Below are 9,188 nucleotides of genomic sequence, written 5' to 3' on the forward strand. Positions count from 1 at the left end.
TGGATAGATAGATAGATAGATAGATAGATAGATAGATAGATAGATAGATACCGAGACAGACAGGCAGACAGGCAGGCAGGCAGGCAGGCAGACAGGCAGACAGGCAGACAGGCAGACAGGCAGACAGGCAGACAGGCAGACAGGCAGACAGGCAGACAGGCAGACAGGCAGACAGGCAGACAGGCAGACAGGCAGACAGGCAGACAGGCAGACAGGCAGACAGGCAGACAGGCAGACAGGCAGACAGGCAGACAGGCAGACAGGCAGACAGGCAGACAGGCAGGCAGGCAGGCAGGCAGGCAGACAGACAGGCAGGCAGACAGACAGACAGACAGGCAGGCAGGCAGGCAGGCAGGCGGGCAGGCAGACAGGCAGACAGACAGATACAAGGAGCCATAGAAGCCTAGAGAGATGGCACGGGGACAATACACATAGAAGACACTGGGGAGCAGATACCGTTTCTGTTTAGTCACTGCGTAGTCATCTCCTTCCTCTGCAATGTAGGCTAAAAGCTCAATGTCTTGGTTTTCTCTCCTCCCTTGCAGCTAGAATGTACTGTACAGAGTCAGACACTAGCACAGAAGCCTGAGTCCTGGAAGGGCTTCACTTCTGAAACAAAAGGACAAAAGCCACCTTTCAATGACAATAGAGTAGAACAGAAGACCATTTGATGGGACCCAGTGGTATCCATGAGCGCTAAGCCAGAGGGTTGCCTCCTCCCGGACTGCCTGTCCCCACACACTAAAGCCAGCACAGTCAGGTGTATATCTACTGTGGTACAAACCACCCACAACTGGTGACATAAAACAACAAATATTATGTCTCATGAGTGCACAGATCAAGGTAGGTTGTCTGTCCTGTCCACCTTGGATGATTACAGGTGGCCTTGTTTACATGTCTGGTTCCTGACAGACCAGTGGGTCAGGGTAGTGGCTCTCAACCGTGAGTGATACCACTAATCACTCACGGCAGTGAGTGGGCAGAGGCAGAGGCTGAGGCTGCTGAATACCCACACCTCAAAGAACCATCCACCACTGCAGAGAGAAGCATATCACCCTTGATGAACAGTGAGATTGTGAAACTCACTCTAGGGAGGCCCTTGGCCAAGCCTTTGGCAGCCCAGAGTGCTCTCCCATCATCCTTAGAGGCCAGACAAGGTGATGGCCACAGGGTGCAAGGAACAGCTGTTAAGAGCAAGCCCCAGTGTGTGGCTTCCTAGTCTCTACCTGCCTCTGGTACATTAGTCCTGTAGACAAACCCAGAGCCAGTCGAGGAGGGCCTCCAACTAGTCACAATCCTTCAGACCATGCTTCTGGTATTTGAGGCTGAACACATTCTCAGCTGAGAGCAAGGGACTGCTACCTTGCTTCTTGGTCACTCTGGGTCCTAGTTTTCCCTTCTAAAGGCCAGCTGCCCCTACGACCTGCCTTGGGCTCTCACTGGGACCCCCTCCTATTATTTAAGATGCCCTGGTGGTTCTGTTGGGTAGGTGGTTCCGTTTCTAAAGTGCTTTCTATGCAACAATGAGGACCTTCATTCTGTCCCCAGAACCTACATAAAAAAGCTGGGTGTATACTTCTAATCCCAGCACTGGAGGGATGGGGGGGAAAGGCAGAGCCCTCGGGTTCCCTAGCCAGTCAGGATAGCCTAATCGGTGAATTCTAGGAGCCAGTAAGAGACCTTGTCTCAAGAAACAAGAGACTCACACCTGAGGTTGAATACAGATCTCTATACACAGGTGCACACAGATACAGACTCACAAACATTCACATGTACACACACACACACACACACACACACACACACACACACAGACAGATTCCTTGGCTGCACACAGGAGAAACCCTGGAAGGTAGTTATTTAAAGGAGTTGATGAGTTAGGAAGTGGAATAGAAGGTTAGCGGCACAGAAGACGCTTGGACAGCCCAGGAGTGGTTTTTCTTCCTCTCGCACACAGTGGCTCTGAGGCACACCAGCAACCTGACCTTAGATACATGAGAGGGTGGGCTGCAGCCAACTCAAACAAATCGCCTTGAGCCCCTCCGACCTCCTCCCCTGCCCCCCCCAAGAAGCTCCGACAATTATTATCTTGTGCCTTGCTGATGCTGGCCCGAGCGCACGTGGAAGCTCAGAATCGTGACTCTGAAGCTAAGGGACTTTCCCTCACAACTTCACAGCGTTACCAGTGCCTGCTGTGGCAGAAGCCAGCGTCTTGAGCTGTCTGGGTGGAGAAAAAAATAGCTTCCAGATCTTCATTCCAAAGCATGCTTCTAGTTAGAACTGTGGTTTCTGGGGTGGGGGGGTGGGGGGGCAGGGCTTAGAGGGGAAAGCAAAACAGACAAGATGGGAGGAAACCCAAAACCTGCAGATGCTAATCCTGGTCCTCTTTCTCCTGCATGGGGCCAGTCAGTGAGGAAAGACTACTGCAGCTTATCGAGCTGGCCTGGTTTCCATCAAGATGTACTGTTTGCATCTGTCCTCTCAGTGTCTCCAGTTATTTTGGGCCAACTCGTGACCTTCATGTGGCTGCTTTTTTTTTTTTCCCTAAACATTTTTCTTTACCCCTTTGTACCCATGAATCCATAGCCATGCCTCCATCCCGTGACAGATACATGAGCTGGTTGCTTGTCTTGAGTTTCATTTTACCTTCGGCATAAACAGCTTCCCTCCCTAAGACCCCAAGATTCCGAAGCAGAAGTCTTTGTTTCTGTCTAACTGGGGAGGGGGGGTGTCTTATCATCATCAGGAGGAGTGGCTTTCCTTGTGACTGGCAAGTCACATTTTCAGGGACACAATTAGTCTTCAGTCAGGCAACAGATCATGCTATGGGCCAGGAGGTGACATTGTGCTAGCTCCTGTGACTTTGACCTTCACATTATAATCTACTGCTTTTAAAGTTTATGTGTTTGCTTCATTTATCTGTGCATGCAAATGCCTGTGGAGCCCAGAAGAGGGCGTCAGATCCCCTGTACAGGAGTTACAGATGGTCGTGAGCAACCATGTGGGTGCTGAGAATCGAACTTGAGTCCTCTGGAAGATCAATCAGTGCTCTTAACTGCTGAGCCATCACTCCAGCCCTCTCACCTATTCTTTAACTGAAGGAAGTTGGAATCATTGATTTGGGGGTATTGCTTGCTTTGGTGACCACATGCTCTTTTGGCTTCGTCAGGGCCTACTGCTGGGCGTTCTTTCGAAAAGCCGTGTGTGGCAATGACCCTCTCTTGGCGCTACAAGCGGCACCACGTTCAACTTGATGTACACGTGGGGCAACAAAGAGTTTGAGCAGTCCAAAAGAAAGAATCCAGCCATGTACAAAAATGACAAGTGAGCGGCCTGCACCTGGATGATAGTCCTCTGCCTTTGAAAGACCCTTCTCTGGGAGAGGAATTCACACTGCAGTCTTGGAGACAATAAACTACTTAGGGACTTTCCTTAAAAAAAAAAAAAAAAAAAAAAAAAGAGTTCCAGGAAAGCCAGGGATGGGTGGCATGAGGTTGTAATCCCAGGATAGGGGAGGCTGAGTCAAAAAGCTCATCAGAGGTTCAGGCCAACCTAGGCTCTATAGCAGGTTCAAGGCCAGCCTGGGGTGTATAGAGAAGCCATGGGACTCTATGGGGACCACGCCATAGACCATATTCCTCCAACCTCATCCCAGGGAGATCTTAAGCATGGACTGTAACCATCTTCCATTTTGCCTTTGCTCTTGGTGAGTCACCTGCCCAGAAGCTCTGCCTGGTGGCCTGGAAGAGCAGCTCTGCCCCCCCCCCAAAAAAAAACCCCAATGGAGCCTGAAGGAATGATGCCTTCAGCCCCACAGCTCCTGGGCTTCCTGGTATCTGCTGAGTCACCAGCTTCCTCCGCTAATCTCTTGGGTGTATAACTTGTCCCAGGCACCCCTTTCACCTAACTTCACCTGTGGGTGCTTTGGTCCACTGTGTGTTAACTCTACAGTGTCCTGCATTCTCAGGATCCCCTGCTGTGGCCACACGCAGTGCCTTCCAGAACCTTCTATCTATTATTACCTCCAGGTTACAGCGATAACCCAAAGGCCAGGGTGTCACACTGGCTGAACCCCTATCTGATGCCAGTGTCACTCCCTCAGAGACAACAGGGGACAGACACTTGAGAAGCTTGTGTTCTGCGTTCCTGTGAGCTTTGTGTCGAGTCATGTGGGTTCAGAGGTGTCACTTCGGCGGCTTCTGTTTCTTGGCTGTGACCTTCAGACCTAAAAGTGGGCCACCGGATGCTCTGGAGGGGACATTGAGAAAATAGCCAATGTGTCACCAGCCTTCTCATGATTTCACAGACCATCATGGATTCGCTCAACAAACATGTCCCCTGCATTCACTGCTAGCTAGGCTAGCTACTAAGCTGAGGGCTACAGAGGCAGCCAGGGAAGTCTGGTTGGGGGCAGGGCATCAGCTGCTTTATCAACAGTTCATGATGGGTAAGCATAGCATAGCCGGGAGAGCTGTAACCTTCCTGGTTTACTCTGTGGGCCCCAGTGGTTCTCACTGTCCAACACAGCCACTTTTGCTCGACATCAGTCTCCTGGTTAGCCTAGAACAGGAAAGGATGCCGGGCCACACCCAGAATCCAGCACGCGTCACCAATCTGTCTTGATTAGCTGCAAGCTGCAGTACACTGTTTTCCCAAAGTATCTGCTGCCAGAACAAAATTCACAGTCTTATGCCCATGTTAGTACCATCTCTGGAAGGAGCCCAGAAGGGCATGTCAGTGCCAGAAGGGCTGGGCTTAAGGTATCTGTTCCCTACAGACATACACACATCGTCTTAATGGATTTAGAATGACTAACTGTTGCGTGAACAAACATCTACTCACCCAGACAGGAACCGATGACAATCTGAAGAAGCCATTACTCTAAGTCCATCCAGGAACTTATGAGTCTACGGGAGTTACAGGAGTGTGGGTGAGGGGTGGTTTACAGGAACCTGGAGGACTCACCCCTACACAGGTAGGGACTCAGGAAAGACTCCTGGAGGGCAAGGGCGCCTGGAGGCAAATGTGCAGGTTGGAATCCCCTTTTCCTCAGCGGGTTGTTTATGGCCTCCAAGCCCTCAGGGAGGAGTCCTGTGTAACCTCTTTCCCGGACTCAGGAGGTTTGTTTACTTTCTGGGTCCTGCCTCCTCCTCCTTCCTGCATGGAACCGGTCAATTCAGAGGGAATGGCTGCAGACTCTGAGCCGTTAACTTGCCTATGACTTTAAACAGCTTCTGGAGGTTGGTAAGGTGGTTCTTCTGGCAAAGGGATTTGCTGCCAAAGCCATAACTTCAGTTCTGTCCCTAGGTTGGACGGATGCGGCAGACATCGAGAACTGACTCCTACAGTTGTCCTCTGGCGTCCCAAGCCACATCGTGGCCCGTCCTCCACCGCCACTGTTCTGATCTGCTTTCTATTGGGGGGGGGGGGGGAATTTGTCCTCCTTGTCCTGATCACCAGCCCTCAAGAAGGAAGTCAAGGAAAAAACTAAAGGCAGGAACCCAGAGGCAGGATCTGAGGCAGTGGGCTGGCCTCTCCCACATCCCCCATCAATTCTCTGTGTAGACCAGGCTGGTCTCAAACTCAGAGATCTACTTGCCTCTGTCTCCTGAGGCCAGATCTAGGTATCCCCAAAGTCTATATTCCAGCCTGGAAGTGTTATTATAAAGTTTATACAGCTTTGAAGAACAAAGAAAGTCACAAATAAAGGCAAGTTTAAAATACATCGGTGGGTATATCAGAGAGGCGGGTACCGTGAGAGTGGGGAAGCTCTGCTATAGGCTCAAGATGCTGTCTGATGACATTCTTAGCACTTGGATTGGTGAAAGCTGGTAGTCTGTTAAGTTATTAGATTCCCAAAGTTTTTGGTTTATTAGTCACAGGACATTAGTGGGGCGGGGTGGGGGTAGGTTGGGGGTGGGCCTATGGAATGGCTGTTCCTGAAGGCTAGAACGAGCCCAAGGTGAAGTAACTAACTAGTCTTTGGAACTTTGCAACACTCCAATCTCGCCACAGTACTGCAGTTCTAATCAAGCAATCAGCCTCTGAAGACACCACTTCTTTCCAGGAGTTTGGTTCACAGAGGCAACTTCCCAGTTGAGGCTCCTTCTTTCCAGATATGTTTATGTCAAGTTGACAAAAATTCAACCCAGCACAACCACCAACACACATACATGCTCATACATACTTACATGCATACACACATATACATACATGATGCACATGCACACATGTGTATATAGTTAAAAACAACCACAACCCATTTGGGCCTATTCGACTGAATCTTAGAATATTGAAGATCAAACACAGGGACGTAGGCACTGAGCTACACCCCCAGCCCACATGCAAGTAATATGAAATGCTACCTAGGTTCTCAAGTCAACTCATAAATCTCCAAGATAACTCCAGAAGAGAGCCCTCGACTTGGCTTGCAAACGTTTGCAAGTGCTCCTCTTGCTCCAGACAGCAGGGCCTCGGAGTTCCTAGCTGATACTGCACCCACTGAATGGTCCTCCAGACGCTGTAAGAGACTGAAGAGAGAGATTATGACCCCTTCCCCCACAGTCACCCTGTCGCCCCAAGTGAGTGTTTATGGTATCCCTGGACCTTGACATCTGCATCTTGACCCTGCATCTTTCTCCATCTATCTGGGGCTTCCTGATGACTGTGGATCTTTATGATGATTAATTAGCATCCTGGCATCTCTGAGTGTAGGCGCATGCTCTAGGCCAAATGCTCTGACCCAGTGTTATCTCTAAAGGCCTCACTAATCCCTTTCTTGATCCCCCAGAATCTCAAGGCTTGAAGAGACCACCCAGTTCTGTCAGACTCTGGAATGTGCCCCCAGTGGCCATGCCCTGTCTGGTCAACCTAGAGCTCTCCCCAACCCTTTCTTGTCTTCCTCCTGTACTCGGGCACAAGCTTGCATGTGTGTCAGAGGTGCACCCATGCACTCACATAGAAGACATTGATTGGCCCATTCTAACATGCTACCATATGTCCTTGAGAAATGGTCTCTCGCTGATCTTTGAGCTAGGCTGGAAGCAAACTCCAGTAATTCTCCTGCCTCCACCAGCCACAGTGCTAGGACCTCAGGCTATTTTTAAGACAGGGTTTCTGTGTGTAGCCCTGTCCTGGATCAACTCACTCTGTAGCCAGGCTGGCCTTGAACTCAGAGATCTGCCTGCCTCTGCCCCTCAAATGCTGAGATTAGAGGCATGCGCCACTACACCTTGCTAGATATTTTTTTTTTTAAAGTGTGGATGCTTGGGATTCGAACTCAGGTCCTCACGCTTACATAGCGACAGTTCTAACCCACTGAGCCATCTCGTAGCTCATCCCTTCTCTTTTTCAAACTGCTGTTGTTTTCTTAATAAGACTTCACCCTTCCCTAGAAGACAGTTATACAAGTAAATGTGGGAGGCAGAAAAGAGACACGTCAACGATGGATGACTAAGTCTGCTTAGCTCCCTCGCCACTTGCAAGAGCTTCAGAGTTGGCTCTCACTCGCCTCAGCCTCCGTAGAAATCCTTTGCTATGGGGGTGACTATTTTTTTTTCCTGAAGATCATTGTTTCTTCATGACCAAATGCTAGAATGTGCCACCAGAATAGATCTTCCCTGTTGCCGGATTCCATGCTCACCATACAGAACTCACGGTTATTGTAAAGTAACTCTCCTAATAAACTCTCCAGGTATTTCCTGGAAGTTATCTCCAGTCTTGCCTTCCGTAAGAGCCTATAAAATCGCCCTCACCGTTGCTTTAGTTTCTAAAAGAGAAACAAAGTTTCCCTGAAATCCAATGACTCCGAAGAAGGAAGAAAAAAATCAAATGAAACATAGTCTCCAACCTGCATCTCTGGTTCTGGTTTTAGCAACCAGCCCTCTAGGCAGGACCACAGCCCACTGCCTCTGAGACAGGCAGGGCTGTGAGCACCTGCCTCATGAGTCACAGAGCCTCGGAAGTATGAGGAAGTTCACCTAGGGCTGGGAGATAGGTTGATCGGTAATGTGTTTGCCATGCAAGGACGTGAGTTCAACCCCCATCATGTTTGTGAAGAGTCTGCTACTCCACAACTTCCAGGCTCCTGAGAAATTCTATCTGAAAACACAAGGTGAACAGTGCTTGAGAAACGACAGCTAACAACCTCTGGTCTTCATATGTATGTGCGTACACACAGATAGGTAACCCAAGAGTAATTTGCAGAAACTTCCAAGCTGAGTATAATGGTCCATGCCTTAATCTCAATACTCAGGGAGCTGAAACCGGAAGATTGTTGACAGGTATAGGCCAGCCTGAGCTATCTAGTGAGATCTTGACCAGCCTGGGTTACAGAGTGAGACTTTAGTCTCTAAACAAACAAACCCCTCCAAACACCTGTTGAGATATTTCAGCAGGTAAAAGTGCTTAACTGAGTGTCATCCCTAGGTACCAGGAGAGAACCAACTGCTAAGAGTTGTCTTCTGACCATCACTAACACATGCCCCAAGTTAATAATAATAATAATTTAATATAAATTTTAAAATTAATTGGGGAGTTGCTCACCCTGGAGGGTGTCCTAAGCTGAAGCAGCAAGGCTCCAGTGATGATCCTTTTCTCACGATGTAGCAGATAAGGGAGAAATCCGGTTACCTGTGCATCAGGGTGTTCAGCCTCCTCCTGCCCCCAGGATTTTACCTATGCAAGGTAAGTAGGATGTTAACTAGAGCTTAACACACACACACACACACACACACACACACATCCTTCAAAGAATTCAAACTCGAACCCCAGATTCATCTCTTTTTTTTTTTTTTAGACTAGTCAAGTGCAGTAGTGAGAAGGGGGGAATGTGTAGAACAGGAGTGCCATCTGTAACTGACTGTAAACAATCAGTTGAGTTAACTCGCTACCTTCGGACCAGCCCAGGATCATCTCATATGAATTACTTCTCAAGACAGCACACCCATCAGATACTCTCATCACGGTGAAGTCAGGTAGATGCGAAACCGCAGAACTATTAGATGTCATAAATTCACCCAGAATGCAGCACATAGCTGTGATTACAGCACCGGAGAAGCTGAAGCAGGAGAATCTCCAGTTTGAAGTCTGCCTAGACCACATAGCAAGTTCAAGTCCTTAGACTGAAAAGGGAGACTCTTGTCTCAAAAACAAAACAGGAAATGGGACTGGGGATATAGGTCAGACAG

At 49.1% G+C, this 9,188-nt stretch overlaps 1 long non-coding RNA gene across 1 annotated transcript; it reads right to left on the reverse strand.

The window, feature by feature from the left end:
- Positions 1 to 314: 314 nt before the first annotated feature.
- Positions 315 to 8,792, reverse strand: LOC143442299 (uncharacterized). The gene is made up of 3 exons (XR_013110343.1): positions 8,545 to 8,792; positions 6,366 to 6,530; positions 315 to 609 (listed from the first exon to the last, which is right to left on the reverse strand). It is a non-coding gene; the product is annotated as an uncharacterized LOC143442299 (long non-coding RNA).
- Positions 8,793 to 9,188: the final 396 nt, after the last annotated feature.

Source organism: Arvicanthis niloticus, chromosome 5, assembly GCF_011762505.2.
Source record: "Arvicanthis niloticus isolate mArvNil1 chromosome 5, mArvNil1.pat.X, whole genome shotgun sequence".
Classification (NCBI taxonomy): Eukaryota; Metazoa; Chordata; class Mammalia; order Rodentia; family Muridae; genus Arvicanthis; species Arvicanthis niloticus.